At 41.2% G+C, this 24254-nt stretch overlaps 1 protein-coding gene across 1 annotated transcript in view; it reads right to left on the bottom strand.

Annotated features, from left to right (window-relative positions):
• Window positions 1-23841, bottom strand: part of LOC116315751 (astrocytic phosphoprotein PEA-15) — a 49571-nt gene extending 25730 nt beyond the window's left edge. Inside the window, exon 1 of the mRNA XM_031734149.2 lies at window positions 23464-23841. The gene's annotated coding sequence lies outside the window, so the exon portion shown is untranslated. The remainder of the gene's footprint in view (window positions 1-23463) is intronic.
• Window positions 23842-24254: the final 413 nt, after the last annotated feature.

The following is a 24254-nucleotide window of genomic DNA, read 5'->3' as shown; positions in this document are numbered from 1 at the left end:
TCACTTCTTCCTCCTGCTCCTTCATCAAAACAACACTGCAGGCTTTTGTGAGAATGTACGCAGCAGTGCATGAAAACATGCTGGTGAGGATGAAACAGGGAAAAAAAGCGACTCTGTAGCTAGAATTTCAAGAAAAAAGGTGATTCGGTCTAATCATATACATATACATCACAATTTTAATTAAACCATTTAGCTTAAACACAAATATCCCAGATTTTCAAACCTGTGCAAAAACCTCGTAACCGCAAATACAGGAAAACGGTATCACACATGCACCTTTTAGACCTGTTCTGACTAAATGAAAGGACTAAACTGAGCATCATTATACCAAATTGAACCGATTTCAGATCCATTCATTTCACTGTGACCTGCAGGAAAATTATGGGGTAGAAACCACTTTTTTTAAACCACCAGCTTTAATGTCTAAAATTGTTGCTTGAGCTGAAAAGGCTCCAAAATGATGGACTATTTCAGTCCTGGATACCCAAAGAAGAGCAAAATCCTGTTACAAGGCGAGCGATGGGGTGAACAAAACCTCAATCGCATTAAAGGTAAAAATACACAGGTGTGTCAGCAGCAGTCACCTTGCAGTTGTACGCCTTTCACTTCATTTGTTCAGACTCTTTTTATATATGTAGTGAAAACTCTGAAGGTATGCACTAAAAGGCTAACTGTAGTACTGAGCAAAAGTCTTGAGCCCCCTGATTTCCTTATATTTGATTTCCAAGCAGTTTTTCTACATTCTTGTTAAAATGGTTTTAACCAATAGTTCTAGAGTTTTTCCTTTGATACTGGCTGCTTTTTTCACTAATCTTTAGTACAGTTCTTGTACTTGACAATTTTCAGAAGAATGATTTTGTTTGGTAAAGCATTTCACACGGACCTACAAATCATTCTGGCATAAAAAGGCACCTAACTCAACGGATGAACCAGAGTTGTGTCTAAACATAACAGACAATTCAGTACAGAACCAATTTTGAATTGTATTTTTAGGCAGTTTGTTCCTAGCAGCCTGTTACAAAAGCAATGTGTGCCCAGTGTCCAATATGTGTTTCACTGAATCTATGAAAAATGCCAAAGTTAACAGAGTTTGACAGCATAAAATAGTATTTTTTGGACCAACAAAGTGATTGTCAAAGAGCTGCTAGCTAAACACCTGGACAAGTGGAGGACAAAGATGAAGTGGAAGGTATAAAAACTACAGCAGAGGAACAGTATCTGAAAGTCACGTCCTTAAGAAGTGAGATAAAAATCGAGCAAAGACTTGACACAGGACCTCAGAGCTAGAAGATACCAAATTACACAAGATTTGGACTCAAAATCACTGGCAACACTTCTGACTGAGTGTCTACAGCCATCTGTAAAACACAGTAGAACGTCCCTCCATGAATGTGCTACGTTTATCATGTGACCAGCAGAGTAAATCAACCAATGTTTTATCAAGCTTTGGTTCATGTAGTTTAAGAATGATGGAAATATTTGGATCGTATGCTAAGATAAGACATGCAGAAACCACCAGAGGGGTTTCTTGAGGTCCACATCAAAACCAGAAAAATGACAAATGAACAGGATTGTGAATTTTGCCCCAAAAGGTGCAGTTCTTCCTCTGAGAAAGCTAGAGAAACAGGTGGCTGGGAACTCAAGCAGGAAATTTAATTAAGAGCCAGAACTGTTCAGACACAGTGAGCCTGCAGGGAAACACTGTCAGATGTTTTGATTGGTTGTCCAATAATCAAGAAAATCAGACAGAAGTCTGGCTGCTTTCTTACATTCAGCTGCTGATGTGTCTGGCTGTGCATGTGTGTGTGTGTACTGAGTCGTGAGCACAGAATTAAAAAGACAAGCAGAGTAAGACCTGAGGGACAAGAGGATGAAGAGGAAGAGGAAGAGAGGAGGGGATAAAAGAGGGACCAGGCAGTGCTGAGATGCTGTGACTTATGTGTAGGACACGTTTATTGACCAAAGAGGACAGCAGAACGGCTACTTTATTGGTGCCTCATTTCCTCGAGAGGTTAAAGGTCACACAGCATGGACTCATCATTGGAAGAGTTAAGAGGTGAGCAAGAACTAGAAGCCTGTAATAAAGTTTAAAGTCTCCTTTAATCTTAAAATCCCCACCGAGGCGCCCAGATTTCCCAGTAAGTGCAGTTTATAAATTCCTATTGCTTATATGAAACACATTATGAACCATCTTGATGTAACAGCTGCGCTCCTGAACCTTTCTTTCTTCTCGGTTATTGAGAAAAGCAGTTGGTGATAATCTCTTCACACCGCACCTCATCTCCAAACTGCTGCTCAAGCTCAGCGTCAGACAAACACCTCATCGTATTATCTTTGGACTAAAAAAAGTCGACTCATGCCAAGTCCTAACAACACCTATTTGAGGTGGTACTCGACTTTAGTAGGAGTCCATCAAGGCAGCGTGACAGTTGCACATACAGGTGTTGTATGAATAATACGGAAACTAACAAAAACACCTCAAACGCCTCACCTTGCTGTATGAAGCTGGTGCTAACTGCTGCCAGCCCAACTTTAGCTCAGTGACACGTCGTTGTAATATATTACTGTTCTGTTGTCGTCTCTGTTTCTCCTGAACTTAAGTTGACCCTAACCATGTGTTGATCTTACCTAACTAATATGTATGTTTCAACCCCAAACCATCTTGAACAGTAGGCTAAATGGTCAAAGCACTCCAAGGTACTCGCTTTTCAATTAAAATTGAAAATGCCTTTACAGCAAGGTCATGTTTCACCTAAAAAACCCTAGATCCACATTTTAGCGAGTTAAACAGAGTTCATGAAAACACTGGCTCTTGTTAAGAGGTATTCCATCAACGTTAACTTTCCACTTGTGGTGGATGGTAGGTTTCCCCCTGGGGTGAGAGTGGAATATTCCATCAATAGCAGGGATCTTCAAAACCTGGACAAAAGCCCAAAAGGACATCAGGACAAACAGCAGCATCAACCAAAGATAAAATGAAGCATCTACAAAGTCAGATGCAGTTGTTCTTTTTAAAAGAAATAAAAACTGTAGTTTATAAAAAATTTTATAAAAAAAAGCTCCCCTTTGTTTAAGTCTCCTTTGACTGAAACCTCTTTGTGTGGAAAAAAGAAATTTGGTCAACTCCAATAAAACAACACAAGTGATTTTTTTTCCCATTTTTTAAAATTTTTTTTTACAAATTCAAGTTCTAATATTTGCTTGTATGGTCCTATTTTTTTAATTCTATTTCATTTTTTTAATGAAAACATCTCCATTCACATCATGAACCCCGCATAAAGGCTGAAAAAATGAGGATAAAAACAGCTTGGCTCAGACCTGATAATGGACTCACTGTTCTCACATTTTTGTTGCCATCTCTTCTTATTTCTTTACTTTACCCATTTACACCCTCTCATTCACTCCACCATCACTTTCCTTTTGTTAATGTTGTGCTGCTCATGTATTTTCACCAATTATACTTTTATTTCCTCCTCCAACGTTTTCAAAAACACAATCTTTGCTTTATTTTTACATCTTTCAGAGATAACAAATCCTTAGGATAGAAATTTGAATACGGACAAACTTTTATATGCTTCAGATTATGTGTACGTCTTTTGTTTGTATGGTGATGAACAAATTGTTTGACCGTTATATTTATAAATGTCTGTCCACCAACATAGTGGCTTTTCTAATAGCTCTACAGTGTAGTGGTTTACACATTTACCTAACAAGCAAAAGCTCCTCAGTTTGATCCTGGTGGAAGACATAAATCTGCAATAGTAATCCTGCAAATCAAACATGTGGAGCTACCTGCTGTGGTGGAGAAGTTAAAACTAGCTTTTTCTATTACTTGAATTTCCTGTAGGTCTTTATGTGACTGGTAGTTTTCAAAAACTTTCATTAATCTTGACTCTGAAGGTAAAATTCCTTTCTTGCTTACAGTTCATTCAACTTTATGCAAGCATTTTCAGGCATTGGTCTAAACTGAACATGTTACTGAAAATGTAATGTGATTACTTTAACAAGTTACACCCGACACTGTTTAGGATCTTGCCAAATCACTTAACAACCTTTGGAGTAGAAGACAACCTGCTCGAACTCCTGAGCCGTGGCCTGAATTCAGTGAAAAAACAAGTAGAATTATTTCTACTTTGTTCACACTTCCTACTTGTTGTTTTGAATGCAGGCTGGTGATCGAAGCTACAAACTGAAGCCCAACACTTGTGTCTGCATAATGGGACGGAGAGTTGAACTGCCCACAACTTCATTATCACTGCAACAGTGCAGTGAAGTATCAACCAATTGTGCACACATAAAGAAGGCCAGGCAACACTTCAGGTACACTGTAGCTATGAAACACACAGCATTCGGTGCAGGCAGTCAGTGTGCTTCTACTTTAGCATAGCATAAAATATGCACAGACTGACCTTTGCTCGTTGTTTTCTTGATTTGCACGAAGACCAAAATGTAAAAATGTTTTGGTTTTATAGGAAGTAGTGGGCACATTTTTGTCTGAGAGCACCGACTAGTCAGTTCATCATTTTGTCAGTTATGTGGCAGTAAAATGTCAACAATGCTGCTACGATGGCTTTGAGCTCTTTATGTTTTTCAAACTTAAGAAGCAGAAGCACCCATCTCTGACTGCTGGTGAAAACACTTCAAAGGCTGCATCCCACATAATTTACAACAAAGTGGGATGAGATTCTTGCCCTGATTTTTCTGTTGTGGAGGCCTTTTAGAACAACAGAAGGCATCTGGAGGCGAGCGCAGCTTTGGACACGATTCTACCTTTAAAAAGCAACACCAGGCCCTCCGCCACACATACGGTGCACTTCCTCTCTCTCCCTTCTTTGTGTCTCTCTCAGCAATATGCAAACAGAGGCAGTGAAACAAGCACGGGGGCCAAGCGACACACACGCTGGGTCAGAATCACTTATGCAGACATGCAAAGCAATGCTGATAAAAGGCCCACTCTGACTTTGATGATGCAGGCTAAGTTCCCCACTCACTTTGCACACTGCACCTTTGCATAAATAACTCCAAGCTGCAGACTGAAAAAGAAAAAAAGATCAGTTCCTGTTTGGCTCCTGTCTGATCCCAAATGGAGAAACTACATGGAAATATGCTGCTGGACCATTTGGGCAAGGTAGTAAAGAAAGACAGGAGAGAGAAGCTTGTTGCTCATGTCTTTGCATATAACGAGCTGGCAAATTGCAAGGTTTTTTCTGCTTGGGACTCACCAAAATACATACTGGTTTTCTCCAGCTAGCATCCTACACTTCATCTGCTGCACACTGTCCCACTGTGTGGGTGTATTTGCATGTTTTCGTGTGTGTATTTGACAAACACCCGCACATACCCACAGTCTCACCTTTATCAGCCCGGTATGAACGTGTGAACATTGCACCTTTGTAAAAAAAAAAAAAAAAAAAATGTTGGCTTTCCTGTTGTTGGCCTGTTGTATTTATGACTGTGAAGCATATGTTGTGTTTAGACATAAGCGTTAGCGTGAGACTCCCGGCATGTTCAGTGGGCTTCAGTGGGCTTTCCACTATATTCCATAATATAATATAATATAGTGGAATAATATATAATGTTCCACTATATGGAATATAAGTTATAATAACTCATATCATAACTTATATTCATCCATCCATTTTCTTCAAAACGTATCCAGTTTTAGGCTGGAACCTATCCCACCTGTCATACATCGAGAGGCAGACAAAACTCAGCTGAACTGATTTCAAATCCTTCCTGCTGTGATATGCAAGTGCTAACCACTGTACTACTAGTCCTTCTTGAATAACATGTTAATCGTATTTATCTTATTACAATTATTACAACCGTTTGAGCCAAGAGCTCCGGCTGCTTTAAACACTAGTCTTGGTTTGGTATGATGATGTCATAGACAGCTCTGGTTGTGAGCATAGAAGCCCCACCCACTCACCGTTCAAACCTTCTGTTTATGAGGTGCAGAAAATGGAAAAAAAGCTAATTAACAAAGTTGGACATAAAGTAGGAAGAGCTCATTTCAGGCAGTGGATGAAGCTAAAGGTCCATCCATCCATCCATCTTCTTCCACTTATCCAGTTCAGGGTACTTAGGAGACTGGTGCCTATCCCAGCTGTTAAGGGTGAGAGGCGGAGTCACCCTGGCAATTCCAATATAACCCAGGGAAATATGGCTGTGGCTCAGGTGGTAGAGCAGATCAGCTATTGACTGGAAGGTTGGTGGTTCGATCCTTGGATTCCCCAGTCTGCATGCCAAATATCCTTAATATTCCTGAGCAGAAGATACCCAAACTCTATGCATCAACCACCTTAATGTTTAAAGGCTTTACTGGTAGCTCTAAAACATGTGTGTTTCCTCATTATGAGGAGCTGTGGCTGCTTCATTTGGTTGCTATGATGTTTGCAAAGTCCTACGAATCAAAACATGAACCACGCACGATCCGATGCCAGTTCCAGCAGAACAACGACATTTTATTTGTGTTTTTGAAACAGAGAAGGATCGCAGATGCCGATTAATTATTTTAATAACTCAAATACAAGATTTGAAGAGTGGCTAACAGATTTTTGAAATTTTTGGTTGTTGCAGATATAAAACTACAGGAGTGAAAACAACACGCTAACACATTGGCAGGCATTTAACTGAAAAGTCTGTCCTCTACACATGAGTTTGCACCCACAAACACAGATGCACAGTTGAACAGCCAGCCTTGGTCCGGATGCCGGCATTCTCCACAGCAGGGGTCCCCAATCCCAGTCCACGAGGGCCGGTGTCCCTGCAGGTTTTAGCTGTGTCCTTGATCCATCACAGCTGATTTAAATGGATAAATTACCTCCTCAACATGTCTTGAAGTTCTCCAGAGGCATGGTAATGAACTAATCATGTGATTCAGGTGTGTGGACCCAGGGTGAGATCTAAAACCTGTAGGGACACCGGCCCTCGCGGACTGGGATTGGGGACCCCTGCTCCACAGCAATAATGGGGCTGTATCCCACTGTAATGCACAGTTCACTGAGGCTGGCCCTCCTCCAGATGGAGAAGCAGCAAGGAAAAGGAACAGGATGCCATAACCTCGGCTCACACAGTGGACAAGAGCCACAGCTGCAGACGCTCACACACATACACACACACACCGAGACACACAGGCCAGAGCACCATCAACCCACATGGATGCTTGCATGTATGAAACACAGAAACAGACAGCCACATGCAGGGGCATGCAATTAAAGACACGACAGAAGTGGTGCAAGAGCACGTCAACATCATGTTCATACGCACTCTCACATGGAGCACACTTCACAAAGAGTGTCGGCTGCAATGGTGCAGCTTCACTGTGTGACAGGAGGAGAAAGCAGGGGTGGTGGAGGAGCTGGAAACGGCGGAGAAGTGGGAGGAGGAGAAGCTGCCTTTTGTTATATTTTCAGCATGACAAGAAAGGCAGAGGAGCCGCGATGTGTGAGAGGATTTGTCGCTGAGAAGTAAGAATGTTATTCCGCCCCGTTCTGACCCGTTTAGGCGAGGAAGCCAAAAAGCCTCTTTTTATAGTTCTGTACCAGAGCTGGCTCAATCCTTCAACGCAGCAGGGGAGAAACTGAGGTCCTAATGAGATATTTTTTAAATTTACATTCAGTTATTAGGATTTATTTTGGTGTTTACCTTCAACCTTCAGCTTTTTTACTGATGCAAGAGCATATTTCCAGAAAATGTTCATAATCCTCGTGCATTTTTGTTTCTTCTCACAAACACATCTCGCAAGCACAAAAACCAAACACCGATCTGAGAACTTGCGTTACATAATAACAACTGCCTCCTTGATTTCCTGCAGGAGCCTTAAGTTTACTGGCTGCGGCATAAATCACATTTTTCATCTGTCTTTTATCTGTTGTAAGAACGCTCTACTTTTAGAGGATACAACAGTGCTGCAAAGCCAAAATAATAGGCTTTTCAATTTCAAGGTTTTATTTATGACAGGTTAGATTTTGTTTTTTAAACTGTGTTTTAATTCGCCGAAGAAGGTTGGGCATGAGTTTCACAAGGCCTCACTGACACAGGCCTGCAGACTGGTTGGTGAGCTCCTGGTAACCTCTGGTTGCTAGAGAAATATATGATTTCCCTGGTGAGTGACTGCTGATAGTTGTTTGGTGAAACTGATTGCAAAGAGGTAGCAACAGTTGCACTTGGCAGCAGTTTACCGTGGCCCACTCAGGTTACATGGAAGACAATGGCTTGTCTGCGAACACTTGAGGCATTAAAACTGAAAAAAAAAAAAAAAATCTCAGATTGAAAGTTGTTCCTTGCCACTGCAACACATTTCAAAAGGTGAAACTTTTACTTTCTCCAACATTCTCCGTTTCATGGTTTGCAGAGCACTTTTTCAAGTTTCACTATCACCCAGTGAGTGTTTGTGGACAAGTCGGCCTCTTCCATTCAATTATGAGCAAGTGCAGCAATTTTATAGTGACCAAAACAAGCACAAGGACGTTTTTGGTCCTCTGCAACTGATTTCACCCGGCAACAGCCAGCAAACTCCAATACCAGTTGGTGATTACACATTTTTCCCTAGCAACTGGAGGTTGCTGTGGGGGTAGGTGCACACCTGTGTGACTGTGGTGTCACTGAAGAAATACAGATTACTCTTGATCTCGGACACAATTTACAATTTAACAGTTACTGTGACTAAAAACACGAAAGCTGCTGCTGCCCTGAATGTCATAGCAAAAAGGATGTGAACATCAGAGAGGAGGTAAAAAGAAAAGAGAGGATGGGAACTAAAAAGGGCAGGATGAGGGACAGGTGGAGGAAGGGGAGGAGGTGGGGGACAGTCTGAGTCATAGGCACTTACAACCACAAGCCAAATGGTGGCGAAGAGACAAAGACACGCGCGCACACTCAGACACACACTGAAGTAGAGGAGAGGAAATCTTTAATGGCAGCGTCCCTGTCTCTTTCACTAACAGGGACATGGAGTCAAATGGTCAGGGACTGTGGGGAATGGCTGTCTATATTGGAGTCACTGACCCCTCACACACACACACACACACACACACACACACACACACACAAAAAAAAAAAAAAAAAAATGGGCTAGAGTCCCCAAGCAGTCCATTAGAGATTAAACAAGTTGTTCAGTCTATGTTTCAGACTCCAGGCGTGACTCAAAATTTCAAATTACTTTGCCGGCTCGTCTGCCTCCTCTCCTCTTCCCCGCCTCTTTCAGGCTTTCTTTCTATCACTCAGTTCGCTGTATTGTTCCATTAGTGGATTAAGCGTGCTGGTTCTGGGGAGGAAGATGGGTGCAATTCAGAGAAAATGAAACTCAGTCCATCAACCTGCATCGGGGGAGACGCAAGACTGGGGTACTTTACCTGCCGGCCCTCATCACCCCTTCACATTACTGCTCTATTATAGATTTCTCTAATAAAACAACACAATATATGAATTCACTGCAGAACTCCTGAGTGCAATTCCAGGATTTTAGGATTTCTCATCTGCGTTATTGAGGGAATAACTAACATTTAAATGAGTTGGCAAAGCCAGACTACAGCAACTACAGAAATATTTAAAATCATGTTGCGACCTGGTAGTTATTGTTGAACATGTCATGCTAGCAGCTCTGTGAGGTTGGCGATAGATAGGAAATCAGTGAAAATCCCCCTTATTGGGTTTCTACTAAAAAGCCTTTACGTTAATAAGCCATTATGATTACCATGCATATCACGAGTACACACCCTCCTCTAACTTGTAGCCAAATTAGCAGGCTGTTAACGTCCACTGTAATCAGGCAGGAGACCTCTAGTGGTTGTATAAGGAAGTGCATACAATAGCTATTGTGGTAAGCTTGTGACATGTGCTAAATGTTGTGATCTAGCAAATTCAACCCAAACCAACTGAACATCACATAAACAAACAAAGAAAAAGTAATTTCATCAAACTCGTGCTGACTGTTGCAAGGGGAAGGGGAAAACTCGTCACCCAATTGCAGAATTTTAGTGCTAACACAAACCTAATGTTTTCACTCAGCACACTCTCACAACTTTCACTGAAAACTGTGAAAAGTTTTTTATCCTGTCTTCCTCTCCTCACTTCTAATCTCCCAGTGCAGACAGCAGCACCTTCCTGAGCCTGGTTGTGCCAGAGGTTTCTTCCTGTTAAACGTGGATTTTTCCTTCCCGCCAAGTGCTTGCTTAAAGACAGTCATTTGATTATTGGGCTTTTTTGTATTATTGTAGGGTCTTATAGTAAAAAGTGCCTTGAGGTGGCTGCTGTTTTTTGATTTGCTGTTATATAAGTAAAATTGAATCAGATGAAAGTTTCTGACACCAGTGGAGTTATCTATAGGGCTTAGAAAAAAAGCAACATCGGAAAGGGTTATTTGAATTCATCATCTGATAAAGAATTTCATGAAAAAAGGTGAAGCGCTTGTGGAGCTATCTCAATCTGCACCGACTTATTTAACTGATATTTAAAGTAAAATTCTTACTTTAGATGGGAACTTTTTTACAAGCACGATTTTTAAGAAAACTTCTGAATAAAGTAGGTAATTATTTCTTCACTGTGTTAAAAAGCTTCATCTTCCTTGGCTGTGCCCTTTAGTCTTTGGACATAAAGAGCAGCTACGCAGCCATCAAAGCATCCAGAATTACAGTGAAGCAGCTGCTTCAACCCCTTTGATTAAAAAACACATGTTAACTACGATAAGTAGCAGTATTATTATGAAACATTGATAAATAGTCCCTCGGATACCAAACCGCCTGCTTTAAAGCTCTCAGCTCTTGCTGTAATTATCAGCATCATTGAAATACAACTTTCATCATGGAGACTGCTCGGATTCAATTACTGCTTATGTAATACAACCATTAAAGTTCCATTTGCTCTCCTGCACATGCTTGTTGTCCTCCTAATGTGAGACTAGATGCTGTGTAGGGTCTTTAAAAAGGAACATAGGAGGGTTATTAATCGCCTGTCTCTCATTGTCTAATTGTGTTGATGCTTTCATTCACAGAAACCCAGCAGCAGCGACGTGTCTGTGCTTTGCCTTTCCTGCTAATGGTTTAGTAAGATCGACTTTACCGCTCAATAGTTCAACTTCTTTCCAAACGCTGTCTGCCAAGAGACTGCGCACAACATGAGCAGCAGTGCATGGCGCTGACGACTAAAAGGGTTGTTTGTAATAATGGAGTGCACAAAGAGTGGAGTGTGAGACAAATATTGAACTGCATGTTGTAGGCCAGCTATAAGGTCACTATGGCTGTGAACTACAAACAGCGAGAGTCCATTTACACGCCAGTTCTGTTTGAAAACTGAATCGTGGAAAATTTTATTGCAGCCAACACATATCAGATGAGTTAGGGGGCAAACTCACCCACTCCTCATTCCTTACATATCGATGCTTGCAAAAAGACCCCTTGGCGTTGTATTTGAACACACTGGTTCGGCATCAGTTTTCAACATGCAAGGTTAATGTTGCAAAAGAGCACGCTGTAGCACAAGCCACCATCTTTTCGTGAAATTGAGCAAGTAGTTTAAGTACCAAAACCTTCGCTGCCAGCACCGCAGTCTCCTCACCGACAGAGTTCTGACTAACTTGCTAAACACCCATCCACAATTCCCCCTTACTGCGAAGTTTATTGGGCTTTATAAAAAGGGCCGCCATGTCTTGGCTCATGTCAGGCTCACATCTTGGCTCAGTGCATTGAACCGCCAACGCTAAAGGACATCTTGTGCACATCTCTGTGACAACATCTGAAGGCATGGCAATATTTGATGCCCTGGGCTGTCATCCAAGGGCCTCAAAGTGAAAAGTAAAAAATTACTCTAAACCATTTCACATCCTTTAGTGGCACGATCAAAGCAGAATCAGATTTTTCCGCAATCAAGAGCATATACAACTAGCAGGATTGCTCAGTTAGTACGTATAAGTCCTCTGTGAGAAAGAACGTGTAATTGCTTCATTAAATTATATTGCAGCAATTATATTACAAGCAAATACCTGCAGATTTTCTCTACAGTATCACACAAGGGCAAATATAATATTTACTGTTAGTTGTATTTAAATAAACAGTTCACGCAGCATGTAAGGATATCAACACATTACATTCACTGGACACTTCATTACAAACACCTTGCTAGTACTGGGTTGAACCGTCTTTTGCCTTCAGAAGTGCCTCAAGCCTTCATGGCATAGATTTAACAAGGTGCTGCAAACATTCCTCAGAGAATTTGGCCCATGTTGACATGATGGCATCTCACACCTGCATATTTGTCGGCTGCACATCCATGATGAGAATCTCCCGTTCAACCACATACCAAAGGTGCTTTGTTGAGTACAGGGAACTGTGACATGGTGTGTTATCCTGCTGGAAGCAGCCTTTAGAAGACAAGTACACTGTGGTGATAAAGGGATGGAAAAGGCCATCAACAACTCAGGTAGGCTGCGGTGTTTAAATTATGCTAAGTTGGTAATAAGGAGTTCAAAGAGACAGGAAAATATCCCATACACCATTACACCACCAGCAGCCTGACCTGTTGACACAAGGCCAGATGGATCCATCCTTTCATGTTGTTTCCTTTTTCCTGGTCTGCTCATCAGACCAGGAAACATTTTTTCTAATCATCTATTGACCAGTTTTTTTAATTGTAGGCTCAGTTTTCTGTTCTTAGCTGACAGGAGTGGCACCCAGTGTGGTCTTCTGCTTCAAGGTTTGACACCTTGTGCATTCAGAGATGCTCTTGAGGTACTGTTACAGGGCATTCTCCTCTAACCTCTGACATCAACAAAGCATTTTATCACAGAGAACTGCCGCTAACCGGATATTTTCACTTTTTCAGGTCATTCTCTGAAAACCGCAGAGACAGTTGTGTGGGAAAATCCCAGCAGATCAGCAGTTTCTCAAATATTCAGGCCAGCTCATGTGCCACTAACAAACAAACCACGTTCAATTACTTCAAGTTAAATCACCTTTCTTCCTTATTCTGATGTTTGAACTTCAGCAGGTCGATTTGACCATCTTTAATTATGTGCAGGAGGTGGACAGGTGTACCTAATGATGTGGCCAGTAAGCAACTATAACAGCCCTGGGATTAAACTTATTTTCCAGCGGAAGAATGGCAGTAAGTTTTGCAAGGTTGTGCATATAACTGAAAATAACAAGCCACAGAGGTTAATTCAGTTTTCATTCTTTTAAATGTGAACTTTTCTGTTTCTATGAAAATATGCTTCCAACTAATAAATAAAATGTCATGTAACTCAACGATTTGAAGAGGTTGTTAAATTTTGAATAAGTGCTGGGATCAGACCAAAACTAAACAACAAGGGCAGATGTGGCTTGCAGGCAGCACGTTGCTCACCTTGTGTTTATGGGCTCCAAAAAGTCGTGAAAAGGTATTACATAAAAGCTTCTAGCCGGGTCTTTGTGTAATGGTACAATGCATTAGTGCAGGCTGCAATACCTCGAGCACTAGGTGGATTCACGGGTCCCCAGAGGGTTACATAAACAACGTACCCGGAACAAGTTTGACGCCTGCATCGCATTTTATCGGTCTCATTTGAAGCGGAGAGAAGCTACATCCATATGTACGCGCGTGTGTGCATGTACTCTGAATTTTTTATCTCTGCAGCAAGGAGGTTAACCTGATTCCCGAGGCCTTTTCAACCGCACGTAAAGTATGTGCGCGCACAATGCCGAACACATGCATAACAGCTGACAACGAGACTGAAGAAACAGCAGTAAGGCATTCAAAGACACGTTCAGGGGGCTCTAACTGATTCATTCAGGAGGCGAACATCCTTTTTGAGACGTGGATGGATGATCAGAGTTGAGACAGCTGTGAGCAGGGGAAACAAGTATGTGAAAAATCACGGCATTTAAAAGTAAAGCAGTATTTCAAAAGCTTGCAAAAGCATGGAGGCACATAAAGGCAACATTTGGTTCAGTTTATGCCCAGCTCAGGGCAGGATAAAAGGCGGCTGCAGCTCTGAATCACCTCAATAACACAAAGTGTCTCATCAAGCCGCTCATTGCTCATCAGAGCAACTGTTATACACCCGTGCTTTCCACCCACGCCACAAGCTTCTTCATCATACAGTTAGACACACACACACAAAGATCCATCATCATCCATCGAGCAGATGAAGAAGCACAAACACAACAGACCCCCCGACGGGCACTGCCAGCTTCTCTACGGCGCCACAGGCTGACTCCTCGTCTGTTGCGAGACAAAAACAAAAACTGTCCATAAAAAAGTTAGCTGCTTGTGACACACATAAACAGATGAGCTCATTCAGCTAGGTTACCGTGGTTTAGGGGTTGATTTTTTGATTTTTATTACTTTCACTTTTACCTTAGATGATGAAATAACAGCAGGTGGGATAAAACAGTGAACCTCTTATTTCCTTTTATTGTCGGTAATATTGTAACTGGCCTGGTCTAAAATCTCCTACTTCAGGGGAGTCGTTTGCCATTTTGAGAAATCCATTTATTCACTTTCTTGCCAAGGGAGAGTCAAGAAGACTGATATCAGTTATAAGTAAACTATATGAGGTGAATGTGAAGCTACAGCCACAACAACGTTAGCTCAGCACAAAGGCAAGTCTGTTGCCCGACCAAAATTAATATAACAGAGCTCTCATCACGTCTTATGAAAACAAGCAACATGTTCTTGTTAAATACAGTACTGTGCAAAAGTCTTGAGCCAGCCCACATTTCTTTATATTTTAGGAAAATGGTGAATAAAGTACAAACATGTACATACGACATATGAGGCAAAAACACAGTTTGTACAAATTTAACAATCTTGGAAGTCAATATTTGTTAGGTCCACCTTTATTCTCCAACACAGTCTGAACTCTCTTCGGCAACTTTCTTGTCATTTCTTTAAGTAGCCTTCAGGAGTAGTTCTCCAGGCTTCATCGAGGACATGAAAAGCTCTTCTTTGGATGCTGGCTGCCTTTAGATGATCCGACACTGCTTCGGTAATGTCGAGGTTTGGGCTGTGGTGAGGCCAATCCATGACTGATCCACTGTGTGTTTTTCCTATCTAGGTATATTTTTCCTGCATTGGAAGTGTGTTTGGGATCACTGTCACACTGAAAAATGAAGCCAATGTCAGTCTGATGGTTTCCAGATGATACTGTATGGTGGATGAAATTCTTATGGTACTTTTCTGTGTTCAAAATTTCATCAATTTTGACAAGATCCCCAGCACTATTAACATCCCAACGATGACTAAGATGCCATCGTGCTTTATAAGTGGTTGTAGACACAGTTTCAAAATTGGAGTCATCACTCTATCAGACCTGTTGCCACAGATGTTCAGTCCAGTTCTTGTGTAATTTGACATTTTTCTCATTCTCAAGTACATGACTTTTAGATACTAATCATGTTCTCTTCGTCTGCCTGTCACTTCTCCACTTGTCCAGTTTCTTAGTTTTTTTGTTAGTTTTTTAAGGACACAAGGAACAAATTATGCTTTTGTGACATGCTGTTTGTAACAAAGTGCCTGAATATATAATTTAAAAATAACTCTTTGTTAAGTTTTCTGTTATGTGTAGACACAACACTGGTTCAACCTTGAGCTGGGTGCCTTTTTTATGCTTAGATGGTTCATAGCGGAGTGTTAGGTGACTTAACAAATAAACACACATTTGCCCAAAAATGGTCAGGTGCAAGGACTGGACTGAAAATTAGTGAAAAAGCAGCCAAAGAAAAACTTTGAAAGACCTTCAGAAAGCCTGGACAGCTATTGGTCAAGAGCACTTTAAAGAATTTACAAGACAGTCTGGCTGCTTCAAAGCTAAAACTAAAGAAACGAGGGATGGCTCAAGACTTTTGCACAACACTATTAAAATGCATTCGATCAACAGCAGCAATGAGTCAGAAGGTTTAGAACAAGCATCTGCATGTGAGAGAGAGAAAGGCGGAAACGGGTACAACAATACAGGCTGACCTTTGACATAATATCCTTTAACACCTGAAACACACACACACAAACACAGGAGAGTTGTTTTCCCCTCTCTTCCTCTCCTGCTTCAATCGAATCAAGTCTTATCAAATCCAATCAGACCCACTGAGGCGTTTCATTCGGAGTCAAGCAGCAGAGAAGATTATGCACACGGATGAAGAGGAATGGCTTTAATCAGTGTGTGTTTGTGCATACATGCAAAACAGAGGGATAGAGAGCGTTTGTGTTTGCGCATGTGTCAGTCTGTGCTGTTGCTGTCTGTGTGACTCTGGCCCATCTGTGTAGGCTTAGGTGTACTGTGTGTGTGTGTGTGTGTGTGTGTGTGTGTGTGTGTGTGTGTGTGTGCGTGCGTGCAGATCATTTTATCCATTACTGTGGCCACTGTGAAACACTGCCAGTCACACAGATTGGGCTTATGAAACACTTCCACAGCTGTGTTAAAGCAGAAAAACACCCCTGCTGTGTTTCTCCCTCTGTCCTTTAACAAATAAATAAAGCGATTAACAGAATCACTCTAGTTTAACCAACAATCACGCTGAAATCACACCATCCTGCTACCAAGCCAGCAGGTTTCTGCTCCGCCCTAAAAGAGGAAAACTGTGGTGTGTTTTATTTGCATAGCTTCACTTACACAGAGGAGTGCAGAAGAACATTTTCAAAAGTAGCAGCAAGCATTACAAAGTAGCTGTGTAGGCGTCACTTGTAGCACAGCAACCAAACGACCACGCAACCAAGCAGTTGCCAGAGGGATTAAATCTGTGGGGTTTTTTTCTTTAAATTTTTGATGCGTGATGACTGCGGCGAGAGAGCTTAACATGTGTGACTTTAAAACACATCACAGCACATACACAGATACACAAGGTAAATCTGTCTTTTAGCTTGAATGCATGATTAATGATGACCATCTGCTCACTTCCTCTCTCACTTTCCCTATTAACATATATACAGGATATCATGCAAAATTTTAAGGTAAACATCAAAATGATGATCTGTCGAGTGCATTAACCTGCAAACACGACAGAACATTAGGATATACTGAAGGCGTGTGGGTGGCTTTGAATGACGAAACCCGCGAGTGATCTGCAATGTATCGAGAATTCAAGAGAAGCAGGGCAAGGGAGTAAAAACAGATTACATCTGGTGATGTAATTGGAAATGCGGACTTCCCCTTCAAGGCATCGCATCCTGTTTGCCAAAGAGTGGAGCGGACGGTGCTCGGGGTAAATTTTAAACAGTAAACAGTGTTTGACATTTTTTAAAATCAGCGGGGGTGGTAAACTTGGCTGTGGGTTCCGGTTTCACTCATGACCACTGCTCGGCCATGCTGGCGGTATCACTTTCTGTGACCCCAATGACTGAAACAGAGACATCTGACCAAGGTTTCCTATACTGTTTCAGATGATGTGCAGTTATGAGTAATCTTGAGCTCAAGCATTCATGTTAATACGTCAACAACCACCATCTAAAAATTGATGCACAGCAATCACCCCCAGAACGGGAATGACTCTCTCCATCTGCAGCAGCCTCGCCCAGCAGGCCAATACACCTTACCACACAACAAACTGGAAGAGCAGCATGACAAGTACCTTGGGGTGCTGACCCGGCCTTCAACCTCTCCAGATCCGAATCTGACCCAAGCATCTGTGTTATGCACCAGAACAACACTGACGCATAGAGGCCCCACCCCATCCAAAGAATGGGGTGCTGCTGCAAAACAACACAATCTGATGTCCATGCCTTGACTTGGCAGAGCTGTCATGTCAAGGCATGGACTTGACTATTTGAGCACTCAACGCTCTTTCTTCTACAAGCCTCATACATTCACATAACGAGGCTTGTGCCTAACCTAACATTCACACCCTCTGCTCCGTGCATATAGCATAAACTCTGGGTTCAGTATCTTAGTATTTTGCCCAAGGAAACTTTAACATGAAGCCTAGACGAGTTGGGAATTGATCCACCAATTTTCCAACTGGTAGATGACCTGCTCTGCCTTGAGAGCCACAGCTGCCATCCATCCAACCATCTGTTTTCTTATGCACTTATTTAGGGTTGAAGGGAGGCTGGAGCCTAACCAAGCAGTTGTAGAGAGAAAACCTACCGGATTTGAAACAGTATTAGGTTTTAATTTTTATTACTGGATTTTAATGTTGTGTCTGCTTTGTATGAAGATAACACGGCTAACTGTAAGTTTCTCCAATACAGCTGAAAAGAGAATATGAGATTATTACAAATTAAAAGTTTTACCTGCAAGACTTTTGCAAAATGAAACATGGTGCTTCTACAAACTTGACCTAAAAATTCAACCACATTGAAAAATACAGGAGTTTGCTAGCAGAGTGCAGAATAACTCATTGGTGTTTAGGTGGTAGTCTTCATAAACCCAACCAGGATAAATGAAAAGAAATAGTATTTAAGAGAATTGGCCACTTAAACACTAGTGACATAGATTCAACCTTCATTTGCCGTTGAATTTTGATAATTTACTCGTTAAAAGAAAGTAAAACGGAAAATATCCTCTAAATTTCCTGGATGCGTTTATTTGTCACAGAAGATTAGTTTGGTTTGGTTTAAGAGCTTCTAGTGCAAATTTTGTTGCATTTTTAAAAAGAAAAAGATCATATTATTTGCTCATCGTATGGACAGAAATGTTTCACTGTGGATAGAAAGTGGAATCTGCTCCTACGGTTTAATCTGTCAGCGGACACCTAAACACAGCTGAGAAAAGTAGGCTGCAGGACGTTGCAAGCTGTACTGCAGATTACAGGCAGTGATGTAACATGCCATAATACCACTGACCTTCTGTAACTCATAGCTTCCTGGGGAGCCCTGTGTACACATGGTGAAAATAAATAAATCTGCAGCCGAAGGGGGGGAGGCCATGGGAAACAAAAGGCAGGAATAGTCTGACAGTGAAATATCTGTTCCCCTCTGTGAACCGGGAGGCATGTCAGAGGATCTCCTGCTGCAGGAAATGATCCCTCCAGAGTGACGGCGAGGCATCTTCGCTGCGAAACACAGGTTGCTTTTCATGATACCCGAATCTGTACTTTAAGACCACACACGTCTGTATTTGTTTTCAGCACGATGTGAGCTTAATTACCCAGCGTAATGAGCTGACATGCACTGCTGTCACATCAAGCTGATACAAGGTTTTTATTAAATAATGGATGTCGCCGCTGTCAGTGTCATCTGCCGCTGAGGAACTGAAGGTTAGCCGAGGTTTTCATCTGCTTTGTCAGAGACTTTTAATCAATTAAAAATACAGTTCTAAGCAATAATAAAATGATATAAAATAAAAACATTTGATCGTGGGAACTTTGGTAACTAGTTCTTATAGCAGACAAAGCTACAATGGGATTTGCATAAAATAAATGAAATATACTAAAGTGTACTCACATACATAAATGAAAATGTTTGACTTAAAACAAACAGAAACTCTTACAAGGCCAGTAATGCTAAAATTGGTGCGTAAGGTCTGAAATTCCTGAAATTCAAAATGGGCTAAAATATGCATTAAAATAGTTGTAAATTTTTCTCAATTTATACATTTTCTGTGTTTTCTACGGGTTCTTTTTCTGCACTCAGTGACACCAACAAACTTCTGAACAAAAATCGGAAGTTTGGCAAACTTAAGGAAACAACTGATGACAAATTACCGATTGTTGTTTAGCAGCTGAAAACACACGACTCGAGTGTGATGAACCACAGAGCTGAAATAAACCTGCTCTAAAGGGACTACAGGTAGACATCTAATTAAATCAGTGCACTCTGTTTTTATTTACATATTATAGCATATATTTCTTCTTCAGTCACTTTTCTTACTCACCATGTGTTAATAGACCTCTCTGCACTGAATCATATCTGTTATTAATCTCTGTCTCTCTTCCACAGCATGTCTTTATCCTGTCTTCCTTCTCTCTCTCCAACTGGTCATACCAGATGACCCCTCCCTGAGCCTGGTTCTGCCGGAGGTTTCTTCCTGTTAAAAGGGAGTTTTTCCTTCCCACTGTCACCAAAGTGCTTGCTCATAGGGGGTCATGTGATTGTTGGGTTTTTCGCTGTATGCATTATTGTAGGGTCTACCTTACAATATAAATTGCCTTGAGGTGACTGTTGTTGTGATTTGGCGCTATATAAATAAAATTGAATTGAATTGTTTTCCATTGTTTTAATGATGTTTGTTGCTATGAGATAAAGCCATGTTTACTTCTGCAAGAGAATGTGAGGAGGAAATGCACTGCACTTTGTGGTGTCTCATACCAAATGAAACTAAAAGCGGGGAGAGAGGAAATGGATCGGATGTTAGTGAGTCCAGATTTGTCTCAGCAAAGTTTCAATTCCTCATTTCCTGTGGTTTGAGACATAACCATACTCAACACTGGGCTTTCATATAGCCTAAAATGGAGTGCACATTTGGCTTTCAACTTGTGGTGAAGCAATGTTCTACCAAAAATAACAGGTCCTTTTAACACTTTGGCTGTTAGGCTGCGAGCTGTTGCACAAATGCGTTTGTTAGATTTCTATTGTCTGGTTTTTGTTGTCTGTAATGTGCGACAACCAACAGCTTGTTGAAAAGGAAATCGCGAAAGTGCATGGAAAAAATAAACAAAATCAAAGAGCATATTGTGCCTTTGGTGTTGATTATTTCAAGCGCCAGTTTAACACCACTTTTCCCAAATACTGTATTTGACTCGGTGCCTGCAAACAATCGACCACAAACATTCCCCTGGCGACGGCGGGAGGACATCCGAAACCACACACAGACGCACACACACACACATATATAGGAAGTGAACCTGAGAGAGGAAGCACATTTCTGCTGTCCCACTCGTTTTTTTCCTCTGTGTGCACAACGACAGATCGATGTATATATGTATCAAAAAGGAGAGGAGACCGGCTCCCAAAAAGCTGAGTCAAGGCTCACACACACAAGCCTCTATTTGTATAACTGTGAGGACCCTTTAGCTCTGTTCATAACCTAAAATTAAGCTTTACCCTCAGGCAAAGTAAAAAAAAAAGAAAAAAAAAAGTCCTCACAAAGATGTATTATCAGTCCACAGGAATGTTTGACAGCTTGCAAAGAGCGCACACTGTTCAGGGATAAAAATGAGTGGAATGTGGCCTAACAGGAAATGGACTGACAGCTGTCACACTGTGCATCTGTTACACGCTAAAGTGCAATGTGCTGTATGAGTGTGGCAGATGGGGTCAGAATGAATGGGAATATGCAGTAATTAATGACAAATAGCTAAAATTAGAGCAGAAGCTACATGTCAACAAAGTTAATCAGGATCTACTTGGCTAATTGTTCATGTCATGTTTTTTAGCAAATATGCTAAACGCTGTGCCAGCATCTTCACTGTGGTGTTTTTGTAACGTAGAAAAATGACTGAGTTTATGCTAGCAAGCAACGCAACATCCTAACGTCTGGCTTAAGAAGTGGCAAAGGCAAACATAAAATGGGTTTAATTTACATACAGCAATGAATGTTTTAGCTTAAAACAGACTTAAAAGTAAACTGGGAGAACAACTGATGGTAAAATGGCATTAAACCACAAAAACTGCCCTGTTCTTTTTTTTTTTTACTTTTTTGGTATCTCTTTATAGTTCTAATTAATCATTTTGCTGTTTTGCTGTTAGCTGTATTTTTTTGTTTGTTTGTTTGTTTGTTTTTCTTTTTTCTTTTTTTTTTTACATGTGTCAAACCTCTATCGAGAACAAAATACATTAGTTATGGACTGTAGCTCATAATGGTCCCATTATCCCTGCTGTTCTTTCCTCCTATACCAGCACTGATGTAAAGGTTTTATCTGAGTGGAGACAACTTGATAGTTTTATCCCATCGTTCAGAAGAATATTGAAAACAGCCCTCGCTTCCTCAGCACTAAACAGTACGGAGCTGTGCAGACGTCACTTTTGACACAACAAAAACACAATCACTACATCGGTAAAATGGGCCAACTATAGATTTACGAACATATTAGAAAGTATACATTATGTATTATAAATGTATTAAAAACATTATGAATTTAAGAACAGTAGTTAAAATTGTGTCACTGGAGCTTTTCACTTGTGTGAAGTCTTTTACAGTTAAGCAGAATCTGTTGCAAACATTCAAAGAAAAATGCTGGTGTGACATGAGCAAGCCACCCATAGAAAACACAAAGGATTTAATGTGATTGTCTTGTTGTCAGCATTACCAGATTCACTATTTTCACTCACAAATGCAGAAAGCTTTGTGCATCCCTTTTAAAAACACTAACAAAGAGATGCTAGTAAGCTTGACTCAAACACAGAACTTCAAAGTTACTCCTTTAGTTTCTTTAGTCCTTTTATGCCTTTTGTAGGTTTGAGCTTATCAGATCCTTGGACAAGGCTAAAACTAACACTACTCTTAAATTTTGAAAAGCCTATAGGCCCAAACCAGATTGTGTAATAGTATCAAAATGATTAAAAACAGGCAATATCGTGTAGTGGTTTAGGTGTGTGTGTGTGTGTGTGTGGGGGGTTCATGAAAGGCATCCGGCTAAAAATCTGCCAAATCAAACATGATTTCATCACAAGTTCACAACTGCATAAGGAGAGTAGCTTAGTTGAGATAAGTCTGTTACTGTTCAGGAAGAACACTTCTGCTCACCCCCACCCATATGCACACACAAAGTGTTGGCCATCCACCCAAATTCATTCATAAAAGACCCACCCCTTCCCCATCCGCTCACACACACTCTCAGCCATCCGGGACAGTCACAGGTGGTCACCAGTGCTTTATCATCTGCTCCTCTGGTTTAGAGCCAGAATATTCCAGATCATGTGATCCTCATAAATGCAGATCTACTAAAACAACACCACAGACTTTTATCACACATTATAGCTGGGATTCAGTGGGAGAGTGCACTGTAATCCCACTGAGTCCAGCCTCTATACGGAAAACTGTTGGGATATTCAGCAGGGGTGTAATGAAAAGGACACTAGATACATGAATAGCCACACTACACTCAATCCAATTAGTTTAATCAATGGTGTATTCAGTGCACTCTTGAGAATGAAACATCCATCCATTTGCCATTTAAAAGTCCATGAATGAGTTAAGGACATACGCTTAAAGGTTTACAGTCAGTTATTTCAGCTTAATGTTTAAGTGTTTCTTTTACTGTTAAGAAACAACCTGCTTAACGCCCAGTGGAATCACTTAATTGACCAATATTGTATGTCCGCTATCCTCACAGGAGTCTCAGTTTTAATTCATAGTTCACAAAAAAACAACTCTCATTGACAGCAGGCTGTGAAGTAGGCGAGTCTCCGACACAGCCTCCATGTAGCGGTATGCAACGACAGAAATGAGCCGTATCCATGAATGGAGAGCGGAATGACGGTCAAATGAATGAAGTACACTCTGGGGAAATGGGTCTTAAAGCAACAATCCCCCACAGGCGTGTGAGAAAAAGCATGATTTAAAAAACAGAAAAAAGATGGAGACAGGAAGGGAGAGTTAGAAAGAGATGTACTCACCCCGAGCAGCAAAAATGAGTCAGCTACAGGCAGGGAAAGAGACACGGAGATGGAAGGGATGCGTGAGTCTGCGGGACGATTTCCTCTACAAAGCTCAAACGCGTAGAAAGCAGCCCAAGAGAGACGGCAGACGTGATGCAAGGAGGGAGAAAAAAAAAGTCCACCTGGTCAGTCCCGCTTGGTTTCGGTTCACTTTTGTGGTTTCAAGTCGCTCAGTGATGAACTTGAGTGTGATTCATCAGCGTGGCAAAACGCGGCCGTGGTGCCTGGGTTAGACGAACTGTCAGCGCGAGTTTGGGGGTGTATGATGCTCGTGAGGTCTCCCTATGTCCGCGTGCTTCGCTATCCGCCGCTCTGAAGCTGGCTGCTCTAACGTGGAAACGCCTTTTGTCTCTCTCTCCCCCTCCTCTCGCTCTCTCTCTCTCTCGGTCACGGTTAAGCGCGCTGTCTGATTCGCCCTGAGATCGTCTGTTGAATACAACGCCTCACTCTGTCAATAACACGCCGCGAAACTATATTTGGCAATAATAATAATAATAATAATAATGATAATAATAATAATAATAATAATAATAATAATAATAATAATGATTTTTAAAGGGGACTTGAGGAGGCTGTGAAGCCTGAGGATAATCAAAAATTAGATTTAAAAGTGTTTGCATTCTCTGCAGCACACTGTCATCTTATCTTCTTAATTTGCCTTCGTGTCTATCCACGGGAGATTTCAAACACTTTCAAATCACATCCCCAGTTAATGGTTTTGGGGATAAGTAAGGCACATCTTTAGCTTG

This window comes from Oreochromis aureus, linkage group 3, assembly GCF_013358895.1.
Source record: "Oreochromis aureus strain Israel breed Guangdong linkage group 3, ZZ_aureus, whole genome shotgun sequence".
NCBI lineage: Eukaryota > Metazoa > Chordata > Actinopteri > Cichliformes > Cichlidae > Oreochromis > Oreochromis aureus.
The sequence above is the reverse complement of the archived record's forward strand: the minus strand, read 5'-3'. Positions and strand labels throughout refer to the sequence as shown.